Source organism: Thamnophis elegans, chromosome 5 (genome assembly GCF_009769535.1).
Source record: "Thamnophis elegans isolate rThaEle1 chromosome 5, rThaEle1.pri, whole genome shotgun sequence".
NCBI lineage: Eukaryota > Metazoa > Chordata > Lepidosauria > Squamata > Colubridae > Thamnophis > Thamnophis elegans.
In genome coordinates this window covers 971076-990274 of record NC_045545.1, presented here as the reverse complement: position 1 = coordinate 990274, position 19199 = coordinate 971076, and positions in this window count along the sequence as shown.

Below are 19199 nucleotides of genomic sequence, written 5' to 3'. Positions count from 1 at the left end.
GAATTAGCAGAATTCACGGGAAATTAATAAAAGGGGTTTTGTCGGGACCAGGAGTTTGCTTCATGCTCTTGGGAAGCCTCGGTCAGAACAGCTTCCAGTTAGTAGGACTGCTGGCCTCAGGACAAGACAGTAACTTATTTCAGATGGAAGTTATGCACCATGCTAATTAGACCGTCACGTATAATACTCAAAAAAGCAAGAACTATACACTGCATAGACTGATTAGTCCCTGGAAAGGAAATAAATAAACATGCACCTTTCACTAGGTTGCCCCTATCCTCCTCCATTGGTCATAACAGAGAAAATACAAGATAACATCCTCTCAGGAGTTAGGAGGCAAAAACACACAACTAAAGACTTCATCATTATCATCATCATCTGCCAAATGGAGCAACAGACTCATGAAAACCTTTTGTGAACCTGAACACAATGCAGGGAGAACACATAATGCCCCTGGTACAATAAGTATCTGGTCTCTTCAAGCGTTTTATTAGTGGTCCTGCTGGGACACAAAGTACGATTAATAAAGGCTGTCCAGAGCCTCTTCTGTCACCACAACAGGGATCAAGGATGAGACCTCTGGGACAGAAAAGTCTTGCTTTGTGCCACAACAAAGAAAGCAATGAACAACACGGAGGGCTTGACCTCTCATTCAGCCTTTGCCCTTCCTATCAACTGGACTTCATCCAAAATAACAGGCCTGCCTGCAGATGTGTCCTGTGTCCTGATAGCCATGCTAATGTAACTCAGATGCGGTTTATCAATAACACCAAAAGACATATCTCCAAGACATATTTTAAAATAAGGGGCACGAGGGCATTGTCTTTGGAAATTTCAAACTTCTACCTCTTGTGGAAGTACTGTTAATTTTTCCAACCAACTTGGCACTGTGGGCCATTTATTAGGTCTGCCTCGGGGAATCTTTTCAAATGTATAAACCGTGGGGTATCAAACTGGCGGCCCACGGATGCATCACACATGGGCCACACCCACCCTGGCTCCACAAAGGCAAAAAAATCATGACCCATCACATGACGTCACGTGAAACGATCAAGTTTGACACCCATGGTATAAACTAACCAACGTAATGAGTTCAAAGGATATTGTGCCAATTTCAACATGTCATACAATTCATGGCTTTTCTGAAGCAGATCTTCCAGTGAGGTGAACTGTGCAGTGGGGCGGTATGATACAAATGCCAAAGTAGGGTATTAAAATTATACAGCCCTGAACTCCATCAGCACAGAGTCAAGAACAGGTAAAGCAAGCAGTGTTGCTTTAGAAGTCAAAGCAGGTTTGTATTCTGCTGAAGATATCAGCCAGGTAGATGACCATGGGTAACAGTGGCCCAGGTGATGGCCTTGGCAAAGCTACAGTCGTTCCACTACACAGTAGCAGGTAAATATTTGCCATTAACACTCCAGATAAAGTGTGACAGCACCTGGATAGGTAACAAATGCATGTGGCAGCTTGTCACAAAGGATGGGACTGAACAAGTTCCCCAATATATGGGGAAGTATTTGTGCAATCCACACATTAAAACAAAGAGCTGCAGGGGAGACGCCATCAATTTTCAATCCAGCAGAGGGAATAAACGTTCACAAAAGCCAAAGAGCCCTTAAAGGAAAGTCACAGCCCAACCCAGAAAGAAAAAGTTGAAAAAAGGCTTCTTAGCAGAGCTACTGTATACCTAATGCAGGATTTTAATCCACCTCAGTTTCCAGATACCATAATGCCAATGCAAGGATATGGCAGGACTGCACTGCCAGTCATTTATACCCAAACCTTGACATCTGCAGGGGACTCCAGATGGCATGGAAATTGTATACCATGGCACCCAAACGCTGCTTGGCTGTGACTCCTGATGCTTCCTACGTAGCTTCACATGTGCCGTTTGATGAGATCTGGACCTTGGCTGAATATCAAATTCATATTTATGTACTTATTTTGAAAAATGCATATAGCTGTCGAACTCACTCACTTTGACTCTGGGCAGCTGACAGAAATACAACCCCAATACAAAACCCAATAAACTTTACGTCCCTGGAACAACAATCAAGTCAGCAACTTGATGGGCTCTAGTAGCATAAATAATATTTCTATTCGGAGTGTGTTACTACGTTAGCTTTATATAAGAAACCAGAGTTCTTTTTCCTCTGAACAAGTTTGCAATAGGAATGAATGGAAAGGGGGATATCAGTGATAAAAGTGGCAGCAATCTTTATGTGCAACTGAGAATATTTGAATGAAAACGTGATCATTCTAATTAAACAATGGCAATTTTAAAAAACACTTGAAAGTTGTTTTAAAAATTGCCATTATTAAATTAAATGCCATTGCCATTTAATCCCAACAGGGATGGGGTTAAATAATAATAATAATTTGCCACTTCTTCTAGAGAATAGCTGGGAACTAAACAAGAATAAGTTTAACTGTTTTTCTATACTGTTTATCAGAAATATACAGGTTAAACTTTTACGGACAGATTCAGGGCAAATTCTAGCAATTAAAAATTGTGATTATATTATTCTGTTCATGTTCTCCCATGTAGTTAGAGACTGTCATGGTGTCTTCATATACCTCTTCAAAAAGTGTTTCATTAAGTCCCTGTCAAAAAAGGAGTTTTCCAATTCTGCTTCTATTTAAGAGCAAATCTCCCCAAACTTCTGGTTTCTGGTCTGCAATATTGAATTATTTGTTTCTCTTCCATTTAATTGACCTCCTCTTTAAGCAAAAAATATTACTTTTGCATTGAAACTAAGAATGAAAAACATATGGAAATTATTATTATGCTGATAGTAAATCCAACCGTGAGCTAATTTCAGCTGTATAGCATAGCTATCTGAAACCATTTGAACAATGTCCAAAAAAGGTGGATCACTACAGCAGCCCATTTATAAAGCAAGGATTTCCAAACAGTGCATCGTTAGAAAACCACATATGAACTTTTAAACAGATACATCATTAGACCAGATTATTGTTTGGCCTCATTTCCATCCCATCGAAGTGCGAAGTCATTCAGTCTGTTTCCTCACTTGTCTACCGTTCCCAATGTAGAGTTAAAAAAAGAAAAATTTTAAGGAAGAAATGTATTCAGTATTCATGCAGTCACTGATAGTTCTTTATCTGGTTCAATCTAAAAATAAACCTTTGGAAGTGTATAAATTACTTCTCTGATCTCGGTTCAGAAATTCAGTTGCCAGCAATCCCGAAAAAAGCACTGCAATTTTGCACCTGTATGGATGCTGTTTTCTCCCCAGTTCCCACTTTGAAAGCCTAAGCTAATGAAAGGAATGCTTCAAAGATTAAGGGATCATAACAATATTATTGTTAGGATAGACAAAAGGAAGTCTCACTGGGTATACTGAATTTTGTCCATCGCTTCTTCTTCATAGCACCACCAGAACAAGTTGGCACTCCTAATTTATCCTTTGACTCATGATGCTGGCTTTGGCTTTTGCCCAAATTACTCCAAGTATACAAAACAAAAATTGGCACATTGTGGGGTAAACCCCAAGACCCACCTTTTCAAGTGGTAATTTATTGCATCCTTTTTTAAAAAAAAAAAACTTACAAAATTAAAGCAATGTTATATTTCTCTCTGTAAAGGGGAAATGGGTACTTCCTCATTTATATACTTTTGTTTTCCAGTCCACAAAATTCAAAATAAGGGCAACTTATTATTATGATTCTGTATCTCTGAGCAAAAAAAAAATGAGCTCAGTTCACATTCATTCCTGGTAAGACTCCTACCCCCTTTTGGATAGATTTACACCCATGTTGGGATCCCATTAGAAAGCTGAAGGACGGAGCATGCTCAATTTCAACCTTCCGAGGGGAACATTTTGCCTTTTGGCCACCAGATGGCAGAAACGCTGCAGCGTTCACAACATGCGTTGCCAGCTTTCAAAAAGAACTAAGAATTCAGTGTTTCTCAACCTTGGCAACTTGAAGTCCTGTGGACTTCAACTCCCAGAATCCCCCAGCCAGCGAATGCTGGCTGGGGGATTCTGGGAGTTGAAGTCCACAGGACTTCAAGTTGCCAAGGTTGAGAAACACTGGACTAAGTCAATTCAGTAACGCTACAGTAGCAGCTACTGTAAATCAGAATGCCTAAAGATTACTTCCACTGTTGGACTTCCTATCATTTCAAAATAAATTGTTATTCAGCATCGGGGAAAAAAGAGAAAACTACATCCATGCCTTATTTGTGAGTTTTGTGGCAGCAGGGCGTCTGTTGTGGGAACACAATACTGGGGAGATAAGCTTTGGTTTTCATCCAAGACAATTCTCTCTCATGTTCTTAACAAAAAGAAATGCCAATTCATTACAACTTTGCGCTTGGCCTACAAGTGGCATCCAAGATTTATATTTCTTGACAGTCAAAAACACAAGGAAGTCCTAATTCTCCACAAGATGGTGAACATGCAGGAGATGAGCCGTTCTAAATGTTTTAGCTTGCCACATAGATGCCACTTTGGGTGGTCTGTGATGTGTGCACAATTGCCCTATGGCAACACTCAAAGAGCCATTTGGACCCGTTTCCCACAGAAAAGAAAACACCGGGAGCCACAAAGGTCCTAACCGGAAGCCCCCTGTTCAATTCTGGAGCTGACCGGAAGTTCAGTTCCCCAACCACAGAGTCTCCTCCTAGCATGGCGTACTTTTTCCTCTACCTGTCATAACCGAAAGCCCCATCAATTGTGGAGACAACTGGAAAACCCTCCCCTTGCTATAGAGTCTTCCCCTGGCTCTCTGTGCTTCTCTCCCCACCCCCCACCCCCCACCCCCACCGGAAGCTCCTCTCAAAATTGTGGTGCCAACCAGTGATGGAGCTGCAGCAGAGGGAGGAAAGAGCCACATGCGGCTCCAGAGCCGCAGTTTGCTGACCCAGGCTCCCCACAGGACATTGGAAAATACTACTACAGTGATGGGAACATCAGATTGTGGCCCTATATAAAACATATCAGGGCCCACCAGGAATAAGACTGCTTGCCAGTTAGACTTTTCTTTTTTTGTATAGTCAAGATGGCTGACTGATTGCCAATTCTCATTTCTTTATTTTTGCTTTCTTCCATTAGCTTCGTTTTAGCACTAGATGACATGATTATATGCTAGTATTTCACTGCAGATGCAATGTTGCACACGGCCACGTGATTTTCTTTGCTTTGCTTTGCTCTGAAGTGTTAGTTCTGTAGAATATGGGAAGCGAGAGAAGGAAAAAAGTACTACTCGTTGTGTTTTGCACAATTGAAATTATATACTTGACGAGTGGAGAATATAGATAAACCCAGCACCTAATATTATTGGTTGTCCTGATGTCAGCATCACTTGCCTAAATTTATATCAGAACATGGCACATAGAATAAATGCTATGTATACGTCTGGGCTTCTTCAGGAGAACCAGTATGGTATAGCAGTTAAAATATTAGACTTAAGGAAATTTGAAATCTGGTCCACCTTCAGCCATATAAGCTGATTAGATGACTTTCAGCAGGCCTCATTCAGCCCAACATACCACAAGGTGGTTATTGTGAAGAAAATAGGAGACGGGAGTAGCAATAGCATTAGCAGTTAGACTTATATACCGCTTCATAGGTCTTTCAGCCCTCTCTAAGCAGTTTACAGAGTCAGCATATTGCCCCCACAGTCTGGGTCCTCATTTCACCCACCTCGGAAGGATGGAAGGCTGAGTCAACCTTGAGCCGGTGAGATTTGAACCGCTGAACTGCAGATAGCAGTCAGCTGAAGTGGCCTGCAGTACTGCACCCTAACCACTGCGCCACCTCGGCAGATGGAGTGTTGTGTAAGCTCCCTTCCGCTCATGAATGGAAGACAGGACATAATGAAAGGAAACAGAACTATTCAGGGAAGTAACTTAAGTGAATCTAGCGTGACAACGTGATGTGCCCTGAAGACTGATTGGGAAGAATCAGACAGGAAATAGTGAAATAAGGTAACGTTTTAAAGTTGTCAGCCTTACTGGGTAGACCAGAAAGGAAGCATGACTAGAGGAGCTAATTCTACTTTATTGTAAGGTTACATTAACTGAGTATTACAAGTCTGAAAGTAAACCCCCCCCCCACGTTCTTTTTATATGCCAAGATGCCAGGGAGGAGCCCTTCTAAAGTAAATAATAAATGACACTGCCTGGAAGCATCATTTAGACACAGCTGCTTTTGCTGTTGTTGTTGTTGTTGCCCCTTTTCATAAAATGTGCTAAACTGGGTCACAAAGGGTAGGCGTGTAAAACATACCCCAAAAGTGAATTAACTGACCCAGACAATTAACCTAGAGGGAGGTACCATAGATTTGGTCCTACTCTCGTCTGAAGCTAAAATAACTCTTCTTAACTACATTTATTTGTAATTCTTAATTAAATTCCCTCACAACATACACACTGTTCAGGCGGGGGGGTTCTTTCCCTCCCCTTGTGATAACTGTGGTCAACAGTCTTAAAGAAGCCCTACGAAAATTGGGAAATGGAGATACCAGACACTGAAGATAGTTTTAGAAAATACACATTCTTTCTGATTCACGTTGGATAATTTGAGAAAGCCAAAGAATGCCGAAAAAGAAGTCAAGGTGTGTTTCATTGATTATAAAAAGGCTTCATTCTTTGGATCGTGCCATGCTGAGAAATGTGCTTAGAAAAAATGGGAATGCCAGAACATGCCATTATCCTAATGCGTAACCTATGCACAGGTTTGGAAGTCGTAGTTCAGATGGAGCACGGCGATATGCACACCGGCTTCAGATTGGCAAAGAAATGAGAGATCATTTATTCAGCCTACATGAGGAATATAGATTGAAGTAAATTGGACTGGAAGAAAATGAGCGTTGTTTTAAAATTGGAACAAGAAATATCAACAACTTGTGCTATGCTGGTGACACTAGTCTGACAGCTGAAAATGCAAATTATCTGCAAGTACTAATAATGAAAGTCAAGTAGCAGAATGGAAAAAAAAATGAACTAAGTTTAAATATAAAGAAATCCACAATAATGACAACAGGTTCAGCAACCAGCCTTACATCTGACAACGAAGATATTAAAATAGAAAGATAGCTTCTACTTTTTAGGATGATCAATGATACAGTAAAAAAAAAAAAAACAGCAATCAAGAACAATGCCATAGACTAGTTCTTGGCAGAGTAACAATGAAAGTCTTGGAAAATACATTCAGATGCTGTATGTGCTTATACTTACAAAATATCAGAATCTTATAAGCCATGGTTTTCTCTAGCAGACTTTGAAGCAAGTGATAGAAAAAGGATTAATGCTTTTGAATGTTAGTATTGGGGGAGACTCCTGAGGATACCACACAGTGGTGGGATGCTGCCAGTTTAACAACCGGTTCGGTAAGCGCATCCTTTGCACATGCACACAGCACTGAAAATAGGGCATTTAGAAGCTCAGCTGCTGACTTCCAAGTCAGCAACAGTAAGTAGAACAGCGGGGGGGGGGGGATCAACTGTGCCACATGATTGAGATGAGCTAGAAAGCAGGAAATAAAGGACAGGATAGGGAGGGGCGGAACTACCAGTTCGCCTGAACCAGTCCGAACCAGCTGAATGCCACCTCTGATACCACAGATAGCCAAGGAAACCAACAAATGAACCGTCATGCGAATCAACCCAGAGTTTTCACGTGAGGCTCAGATTCAAATTATCATAATTTAGACATATATTATGCAAAGATCCGGCTCTCTTGAAAAGTCCATATTGTTGTGAAAAGTGGAAGGAAAGAAAATTGGCGGCAGATCAATCATTTCAAAGAGGGAAATTAAATAAACTAGAAGTGAAAAAATAAAGTGGTGGCCTCTAACCCTTCTTTTTTGTAGCTGTGAGAACTATACCCGTGGTGCCAAAAGAGTCATCTGAAATTTTGAGTTGCCAGCACAGAGAAATCATATAATTTAGCAGGATAGGGAATGGCTGGGTCATACATGCCTTTGAAATATAGTCCAAGAGTTACCGGTAGCTGATTTATGGTTCTAATGGCATGACTGATTGTGTTCTTATCATTAAAAGTTTGCATAATCCCCGTTTCACCATCACCTCAATTGCCTAATTTTAAAATGCTTAAAAAGTGCGACATTAAAAGCAAATTAAAAGCAACTAAGTATTCTTTAATTATATATTACATATCAGTTTAAACATATGTAGCTATACTGTAATTATATTCAAAATGCTACTGCTTTAATTATTATATACCTTCTCAGTTTAATCTAACTTTAAATGCAGTCCTATCTCCAGATGTGCTTTATACTGTACATGAACTACAATTCCCAGCAGCCTTTATTTACCCAGAATGCAGTGGGAATGTGCGCCAGCCAATGGGAAACTTTGGTACTTTGGAGGGAAGGAATCTAGGAACCCAGAAAAATACAGATAGTCTTCATTTAGAGACCACAATGGGAATTAGCAACTTGGTCATTAAAGGTCAGTGAGTGAAGCAATGGCTGTGCTTGTTATGATCTTCCTTCAGCTTCCTTCTGCTTTACTGACTTGCAAAGGCCATAAATGCAAGAATTTGTTATAAGTCTATTTTCATCATAGTCTAACTGCAAACAGTTGCTGTATGAGGCAGTTGCTAAATGAGGAAAGTCTTACTGAGAGAGAAGAGAGGGAGTGGCTGTTGCAGCCAGGAAGAACACGGATCCCTTAATTGTTGATGAAAGCCAGCAGTCGTGGGAAAAGTTACAGGTCTGGGACTTCAGAGAGAAACAGAATTAGGAAGATCTGTCAACAAGGTAATTTATTAGGAAGACAAGCCAAACACAAAGTAAACCCATGTATGATTAGGTAGTAGGATCATTGCTCTTTTTACAGTGAAAGGATGCAAGAAATATACTCCATTGGGGGGGGAGGGACACTGATTTACTTACCTCGCTGGTTCTTTGCAGGCAGAAATTTAGAACAGTACAAAATCCTTCCATCCAGCCTTCCAGATAACTGACAATCTTCCATTTCTCTTTGGACAAAACCCTTTTCCGGACTCTGCCATTCCAGGAGCTGTTACAGAAACAGTCACGGTACTTTGCAAAAATGACTTTCTACAACCCATAATGCCTGTTGCAGAAAGCCTTTTCCTCTCTTTTTAGAATTGCTTGCAGTTTTTTTCTTGATCGGTTTGAGCTATGAAAATGACCTTTTTCTTCTGAGCCTGTTGCTATCGGGGCTCAAAAACGGCTTGGAATATGGCTTCTTCATTTATACATTGGATTTTGTCTTTGGTAATAACGATGCAGATTCTGGTCGAATCAATGTACTTTATTTCAATAATTGTGCTTGATGTAAACAGAGAAGCACTTTATTTTCCCAACAAAATTAACGTCATCATTAGAATATTTTTTTATCATAAATTTTACACATTCATTCAGCTGGTATGTGAAGATCATTTTGAGACTTACTGCAATGCATGTATACTGTCTAAGGGAATTTCACTCCTATGACATAATCGTATTTGTGTAATCTATACTATAAGGAGGGATAAGTATTGTCTATGTGGCTGCTATAAGCTTCACTGACTATTCTGTGTATCCAGAGTTGTAATGAAATCACTAACAACTCTTCATAATGTTTTCACTTGCCTTCAATCTGCTGTTTCTTTTTTTTCTGATATCCACTTTCATGGTTCCCTTAATTTCTAAAAATTTCAAATCAGTAATTAATTATTAATACTGTGTCTCAACAGTTCCTGAAAAAAAATGTTGCTTTCTTCTTTTTTTGGTTTTTTTCAAACCAATTATGTAAAACATAAAAGTTCAGTCAGAATCAGTGTAATGGGAGGTCCTAAATTACAGCTTGTTTAGTGTATGCCAAATCTAGCATTGTTATCTGTAACATGTGACTTACTCCTGTTTGGGAGAATTTACTTCCATTATTGAACCATCCTCAAAACTGTCTCAAAACTGGAATTGAGAAATGTTCCATTCTCAGAGCTGTACATTTTGCATATCTCTAGAAAAGTGTTTCTCAACCTTGGCAACTTGAAGATGTCTGGACTTCAACTCCCAGAATTCCCCAGCCAGCATTCGCTGGCTGGGGAATTCTGGGAGTTGAAGTCAGGACATCTTCAAGTTGCCAAGGTTGAGAAACACTGCTCTAGAATCATTCAATAAGAAAAACCAGTAGTATTTCACAACTTGGAGTTAGCCAAGTGATAGAAAAGGGTTCCAGGCAGCAATTTATCTCAAATGATCTTGGACTGGTTAGGAGGGATTGCAGGGTTGAATACACTGCAATGCTGTATTCTAAATAGGCAGTTGTTGAGCATGATTAAAACAAATATTTTAATACTAGCTGAATACCCGTGCTCCGCTACGAAACTATGACGCTTACAGCTTGAAAATCAATGAGTAGTTATGATTGGCCTTTCCTATCCCCTTCTCTCCTTCAGGCTTGCCCCACAGAAACCTCTCCTATCCTGTTCTCTCCAGAGTTACTTTCAAGTTGGGAGGGAGAGTAGAACATCTAACTAATTAGCATCAGAGTGTGTTAATAATAATAATATAAGAAATACTAATCATCTGATAGTCATTTCGAAAAATCCTTTCTTAGCGAACACCTAGAATGCAAGAGGAACCAAAGTGCCAAATTTAAAGTTTGTAGGCTTTATGGTTCTGGAGATATCATGACTCTAGGTGAGTGTTTTTTGCGTTTATATTGACCTGGTGACTGAAGGGAAGAATGCTAAGACAACACACGGAAAAAAATTTAAAACATTAAAATACATCTTCAGCTTTATTAAATCACCGTTCTGAAATGACTGCACCTCCAAGAAAAAATACAAGGGGCCCCTCCACATTTGAGGAGATTATAGGAAAGGTTCAAGCTGGGTGAATTTTATTTAAATCACTAGTAAAAAGGCTTGATTTAAATCAACTCGATTTAAATCATAATTTTTAAAGAGCAACTGTCATCTCTGTCATGCAGTCCTCTGACTCACTGACAGTCCCAATATTGCAGAATATTGTAGCCTCCTCATGCTACATAACTAAGCTCCATTTCATGCTGAATAAACTAAATTATTAATGTATCTTAAATAGAAAATTATCTTTATATAAATTTTTACCCCAAAGCATTTTATTAAAATAAATTTGATTTTAAAAATCCAATTTAAGTTTTAAAAATCCATTTTTTTTTTTTATTTTTAAAAAATTTGAATCATTGATTTTTATCCACCCTGGGTTCAAGTCAGAACCTTTCGAAATCAGTTTCTGTTTTTCCATGCATAACCTTTCCCAGAAAAGTCCAGCATAATACAGTTTGTGCATTTTATTTTTCATTGTGCCATAACAGTATGAATTTTATGATATAACGTATGTACTCTTGCAAACGGGTAGAATTCTTTGATAATCTTGATGTTGCTTTTATGTTCATATTATGTCCGCCGTTGTTGCTTATCCAAAGCAGTCCTCTTCACCTGAAGTTTTATATAGCTTGTCACTTTGTGGACTGTTGTGTCTAAAATGGGTAGAGAATGCTGCAAACCATAGGAATTTGTATCACACTGCATCTGCTTAGGTAGGTGCTGAAAAAAAACTTTGCAAAATGAACGTCACAGAAAGAAATAAAAAAATGTTAACCTTAAAATGCATTCCTTTAGGATGGAACCTTTTTTAAGCCAGCCTTTATTTTTTAAAATTATTATTTTGTCTGCCAAGGTCCACAATAGATAATGGTGATGATGATGTGATCTCATTAGAAGTTAGGATTTTCACCTTTTTTCTATTTTTTTTTCAGAATAATGTTTTTATAGAATCCTTAATTTAACGTAACACTCCTAATATATTGCCAAATAAAAAAAATCGGCTGCCAATTGCCACTAAACAGTTTGCCACTAAATTTTGGCGGTACAATTTTATGAAGCATTGGGCAGTATAGAAGAGAGGCAGGATGGTGGCTACCTATTTTAATTTTGACAGTTTTGCTAATTCTGGTTATGACTTGATTTTATTGACTCGCAACATAAGATCATTTTTAAAAACCCTTTTTCTTATGCTCTTATCATTGTGATACTTCACTGTAAAAATCTATGCATAAAATAACCATGTATGTTCTCTAGTCTGAACAAAACATAGCTTTAGTTAACTAACAATACATTATATTCTTAGCCTAGGAATTGCATCATCTGTAACGATTACTCTGGACCAAAGACAAGCAGAATGTTAAGCTTACTAGTTAAGTTTTCACATTGCCTAACAATTGAAAATAACGTGACCAGAAGTTCTGAGTTTGGCTTGCATTGAGTGTCACCTTAATCAGTCACTGGGTGAGAAATGAAATATGGACTGCAGAGGCCACAATTCATTACTCTGAAATACTCCTTGGATGTTTTATGTTTTCAAACAAGCATAGACTTGTATTTCAGCAAGCTACTGGTATGGCTGTTGATAAAAACACGATCGCCAACATGGTGGCCAACGTCCGATGATGGATATGGCACAAGAAGAAGGCTGGTATGTAGGCCCAAACTGTGCCAGAGTAAGTAGCAAGTGGTTGGAGGTACCTATCAACCCCATGCTGAACATCTATACTGATTGTTAGTTGCTTTCTGGGTCCAATTTAGAATACTCGCTATTAAGACTGTGCAAAGCCCTTCATTTGTGTCAACAAAGTGCATCATGTCACAGTAGTAGCATTCATCTCGGAGAGGTGCTTTGACTCCAACAGCTTCCTCCAGCATGTCCTGTAACTTGAAGACTTGTATCTGCAATGTCTCTTCCCATGCTTTTACTTTGTGAATCACAGCTCTGCATTTGTAGTTTGGAAGAATCATCTCCTGGAAAAGCTTTTTCAGGAAGAATGGCTTAGGCTGCAGAAAGCAAGCATTTGCTCAGCAAGGTCAGGAGATAGCCATATGGTTTGATCATGTGGGAAAAAGATAAGGGCCATGGGAATAAAGGAGTTATACTCTAATTTGCCTGAGATTAAACAATAACAATTCTTCCTGCCATATATCAGGACTGAGGTCAAACAAGAAAGCAGCCATGCAGTTACTGACAGGTATACAAATAGAAACATCGTCTAGCCGTGTTTTACTTGGATTGAGAATTGCTATGCAATAGATAATTTACATTCTAGCAAGTTAAAAAACAAAAATGATTCAATAAAAATAATCTTCATTCCTTGCTTGAAGATAATGTCATGCTATATCTAGTTTTTGATCAAATAGACTGTTTCTTTTCCTCTCTCTCTCTCTCTCCCTCCCTCCCTCCCTCCCAACTTAATAATCAATTTCTACTCCTTACTAATATAATGTAACATCAAACCCCAAAGAAGGAAATGCCAGGCATGCCCACTGACTCTGAAACAGGGTGGGATACTGGCACTTATATGCTTTTTCCTCCTGCTGTGGCCTGATCTGAATTGGGACTGTTAATTCGTGCCATGTTCTTCAGGATTAACAGATTTTTAATTCTCATCTGGAGAACATCAGATTTTGGGAAGCTGATGAAATACATTCTTCTAGTCACATCTTTGGGTATTCACCAGCAAGTTTTCCATTGTTATCCATTGTCTGCTAAGAAAAGTATGTTAGATTATGTGTTATCAAATAAGTGCAACCTTTGTGCTTCCATTTCAGATCCGATTTATGGAAAATGATTGATATTCTGTTCTCAGAATATAACAAAATGCCACATGTGAATGTCTCCACATCTCAGAAATAGTTATATTGATGTTATTTCTGATTCATAGAAGAGATACAAAGCTGACTTGTAACTATCCACAGTGTGGCTTCTGGCTATTCATAATGTGATTTCTCATATTTCTGTCAATTCTGAGGATGTTCCCTTAAACAAAATTTCATCAAGGAGAAAGTTGGCCCTCACCTTATTCCTTTTATCCACTACAAGCAGTACTGTTTCTTTTAAATGCTTCTAACATATTCTGAAGCTCAGCTATCTTTTGGCTGGCATGACATTTAGAAAACATGTCATTCGTCTCTGGGAGAAAACATGCTTTGAGGAAGCAACAAAGAAAATGTTAGCATGGCACAGAATGCTATCAGCAACAAAAAAACCATCAAAGTGTTTTCTGAATGGTGCAAGGAGCAGGAGTGAAATTATTATTCTGGGAAGAGTATAAGCAACTTTTAAGATAGAATTAAAGCTAATCCTAAATGGAGCATGCCTGTACATGATGTATCCCTTCAGCATGATGGCTGGAAAATTTCCTTGCTAGCTTTAAGGAAGATGACCTCAAGCTCTGTGTTTGATACACATAACTAGAGGTGTGTGGTATTTGCATCTGAAGTGGGAAAGGTGTTTCAGATCTGGTATTGGGATGCATGCTGCAGCTGTTAGCAGTACCTTAAAGGAACCACATGTTTCCTAATGCTGCATTTAGCTATAGGAATTTCCGTAGGGTCAACTACTAGCCGTATTTGGCAGGGCCTGGCATCCAATTCCAATATGCATCTTTTAAAACACTTGCCTATCATCAGCTATACTTCATGTTAAACAACTGGTCCCAGTGCATAATAATATATAGATAGTCTTCACTTACCTACTACTCATTCAGCAAATGTTTGAAGTTTCAACAGTACTGAATTAGTAGTACTTTTGACTGGTTCTCGAATTTCTGGTCCTTGCACCACCTCCAGTTATTTGATTGGGATCGGGGTGTTTGACAACCAGTCTGCACTTATGACAATTGTAACATTCTGCAGTCATGTGATGACAATTTGCAACCTTCCCTGACAGCTTTTCACAAGCAAAGCCAATAGGTAGTAGGCACTACTAAGCCGCAACTCACCTGTGCATGCTGATGCAGTCACCTGTGCACTCTCCCCCTGCCTGCCAGCTGCTTGTGACCCATCTAGGACTCGCAACTTCCTGCCTGCTTCCGCACTGACTTTGGTTATTGGAAGCTGGCAGGAAGTTGAGAGGAATTCCTTGCTTAATGATCCATGATTCTCACTTAATTACCGCAAGAGAACTGTCAGGATTGTCAACACAAAATGATGTGATCATGTGACATTGCACTTTACAATCGCATTGCTTAGCAACAGACATTCCAGTCACAATTAATGTCCTGTGTGGACTCCCTATAACAGGAGATTATGCTTTTCACGCAATAAAACCATAAAGTCACCTTTGTGCTATTCTAAAAAAGGAACTAAAACACTAACAACAATACTTTTTCAAAAGATTACTGTCCATCAGTTACAAAATTGGGCAGGAAAAAGGAGAGGAAGTCCAGTTTTTCAATTCTCCTTTCAAATTATAATTCAGTGAAATTACAAATGAATTTTCTAAATGAATTTTCTGCATGGTGTTGCTACTTTCATTTAGTGTTATATTCTGCTTCCTTACAGAAGCTTATGTTGCTCTACATTTTAATATTTCACTTCCATGTCCTTCTTTTTCCTGCAACAGGACTAAAAAATAATCACTAAAAGATATTGGGGTAACCCTACTAGTAACAGAGTAAAGAATTTGTCTCTGGAGACAGATATTTGAACACAGTAAGGAAATTGAGAACAGACCTCTTCATTCCATATAATGCATCCAATAGTACTATTTTCTTAAGTGGTGGGGAAAGAAATGTTTCAGTTACTGCTTATTTTGCTTTCTATATAGATTGAATGTGACGAATCATGTTACTTACTCCTTTCATCTTGGACAACAAAATGTCTTAAGTCAGTCCTGGCAATAAAGAGAAAATATGTGATGCAAAAAAGACTATCCTCTGAATGGGCATTACCACTATTTTTCAGGGATGCACCTTAAACGATCCCCTTCCTATAAATCAACTATCCCTAACTTGTTGTTCATTAACATCTTGTTCTCGTGTTGCTGCAATAAAGATTAAGACAGGATGGTTTAAACTATAGTAATGTGTATTACTGAGTTTATTTCAACATTTAGTAAATGGGTGTTGCTGCTTTTGGAAGTTCTCCTTTTCATTCTTTTGATTGGCACTCTGAACAGCTGCCTCGGACTCTAATCCTGATGGCACATCAACTTTGTTTAAAAAATGAGCATGGTGTCAGATTATTGCTAACGAAAGGCATTTCCATGCCACCATCATTCGGACCTATCAAGCAGAGTGAAAGAGTTTAAAATCAATTTGAAGGCGTTCTCCTTATTGTTAACCTTAGAAAGGTATGAAAACAGCACAGAAGTCCTATTGAGGTCTATTGTTATCTTGACTACCAAGAACATTCAACTTGTCACACAAGAGTCATCCTCTATATGACACAAACCATCTTGCTAACTCTCCAAAATAATCTCACCCAGAGCAATTTGAAAACAGCCTCCCTGAGCATCCTAAAGCACCATCAATGCAGAAGGTCTGTTGGGCAGCCAGATAAAAGCTATTCCACCATCCAGTGGGCAGAAGTCAAGTGCCTCATATAATCAGGTGTGTGGTGGTGCTATAGAATAATAATGATCTCCCCCGACCGGCAGATCCTGCTTCATTTCGGACTCTTTGAGAGAGGTGATAAACATGGCACTTCCCACTCATTGCATTTCCTCTTGAACCATCCCTGATTTACTTTAGCTCAGTGTTTCTCAACCTTGGCAACTTGAAGATGTCCGGACTTCAACTCCCAGAATTCCCCAGCCAGCTGGCTGGGGAATTCTGGGAGTTGAAGTCCGGACATCTTCAAGTTGCCAAGGTTGAGAAACACTGTGTTAGAGCCTATCCATGTTTTTTTTTAATTCTGCTTCACTTGAGGTTTTACTTGGCATTTAAACCAGAAAATACTTGTCTTCCCTTCTTGTTTCCTCTGCTTATTAAACATTCAACATTGCTGTTGTTGATAGGAACTCCTAAAAAAGAAATATCACGACTTAGCTGATGGACTCTGACTTTCGGAAGAAGGAATTTCCCTGAGAGAAAATATTTGAAGGAAAGAAGATGGGACGGGAATCAGAGCAAAGAAGAAAATCTGAGGGAAAAAGTCTTTTAAAAAGGGCTCAAGACATTTAAAAACAACAGAGGAAATAGATGAGAGATAATTAACAAAGAAAAAAAGAAGACAAAACAATACTGTAAACAGAAATTACTGCCAAATTCCAGCAAAGCTGCCTTAAGAAAACAATGTGGGGCCCTGGCTGTTTGAGGGAATCCGTAAGGGACGAAGGAGATAGTTACTGTTGAAAAACATTGGGAAAAGAGGCATTTTTTACAGAGTTGGTAAATGAAAAGAAATCTACAATCAGCCAAGTACCGAATATTTAGAAATGTTAAAGGAAGTAAACAGACTGAGAAAATTGGAGATAAGAGGAGAAAGTTGATTAGAAAAAGGAATTAGAAGGCCCACATTTCAGGTGCCGATCATAAATGAAAAGCCACAATCTCGGCAAGAAAAGGAAATGTTGCCAAATTATTTCTTTCTTCCAAAGTAATACAACAAACAAATGTTTTCCAAGTCTTTAGATGATAAAGAGAGCAGGTGGCAGGAACGGAAGTAGATTAAAACAATGGCTTCTACTTGGCTCATTCGAAGTATTAGTTAAATACAATGCAAATTTGATGTACTTAATAGCATCCTCAGATTGAACAAATCACCCAGTCCTACTTTATTTTCAATGGAAAGGGAACCTGGTCACCATCTTCCTCACTATAGTGAGATGAATTACAATATTTGTTTCTTCAATTGTATGAATAATTATCACACGCACTCTTTATGTCTATAAGTATCTGTCCTCAGTTGTTCTTATATTTCCCCAGTGATAAATCTCCTCTTTGACAAGGCATTCCCAAAATTCCTATAATGTGGAAATGTTCTGCATATTCAGGCTGTTTCTACAACATGAAAGTGAATACATGAAAATTAATCGGTGCACTATTTCTCAGTATACATTTGATTATAAGAACATTCATTGACCCTGACTGATCTTACGATCGTTTTAGTAATGCGACTCTTGCTGGATTTGGAAAATAGATCATTATGACTTGTTGCTAGTAGAAAACTAGAATATTGCAATCACATCAGGTTATGGCATGAAAGGGGAGAGGTAGAATGCATATAGTTTCACAGTCAGTTGTGGCAGCTTTTTTCAACCTGGCACTTCTTCAGATATGTTGGACAGTATTTAATTTATTAGATTTTTATCCCACCTTGATCAATTTATAAGTAACTCAGGGTGGCAAACATATCTAAATATTCCTTCCGCCTCCTATTTTTCATACAACAACTACCCTGCGAGGTAGGTTGGGCTGAGAAAGAGGAACTGATCCAAACCAGCTGGCATTCATTTCTAAAATGGAGACCGCGCAGTCTCCTAGTTTCTACATCAACTCAATCACTGCACCAGGCTGGCTCTCATAAAACCTCTCATAATTACCAGAAGTTCCAGTCCAAAATAGAAAGCTCTGCTTCCATTATACAACATGTGCTTTGCATACCAAAAGTTTCAAATTCAATTCTTGTCATTTGCAATTAGACTGAAAAAGCCCTTGCTTGAAATCCTGGATTCAGTGCCAAGAAGGCTGGTTTAAGGCAACACACAGTAATGGTTTCGTTTCAAGGAATAAAATTCCTTAAAAGACGAGGAGGGTTTCTCATGGTTTTACCATGAGCTGAAATTTGAATATGCTTCCAGCCACTGTATCATATATATTTATCCTTGTTTGCTTCTGAATCAATTATCTCCCTGTACCCAAGTAAATTTAAATTCAGATAGAAGAGAATATAACTATAAAAGACAACATTCTTATTATATGTTCAACCTGTTCTTTCACCGAATTTCCCACTTGAAGTTGATAAAATAATTTTCATTTAATATATTTTGTTTGCCTTTTTTTTAAGAACAGATTTTTAAAGCTTGCTTTGACCTAAAAATGAGTATACTGTAGTGTTGAAAATGTTGTACTAGAATTGAAGAAAGCCAGGAACAAATCATTTGTCAACAGAAAGCCCACCAGATGCCTTTGTGCTGCTTATTAGCTTTTAGCTAACTGCCTTAAGTGGACTATGGTGGGTAAAAAAATTAACAACTACCTTTGTATACTCCTTTGAGCTCCCCAAGAAAAGATAGAAATATACTTTCAGGACACTTGACAAAATTTTCTCTGCCTTATAATTTATAATTTTACTTTAGAATTAAAACTGAGATTTCCACGGTTTAATACATTGTAACTTTTGAGTATTTAAATAAGAGGTGAGCATTATGATCTTATGATATTTAAATATAAGTCCTGGAGAATTGACAGAACTTTCTCTCAGATGAATACAT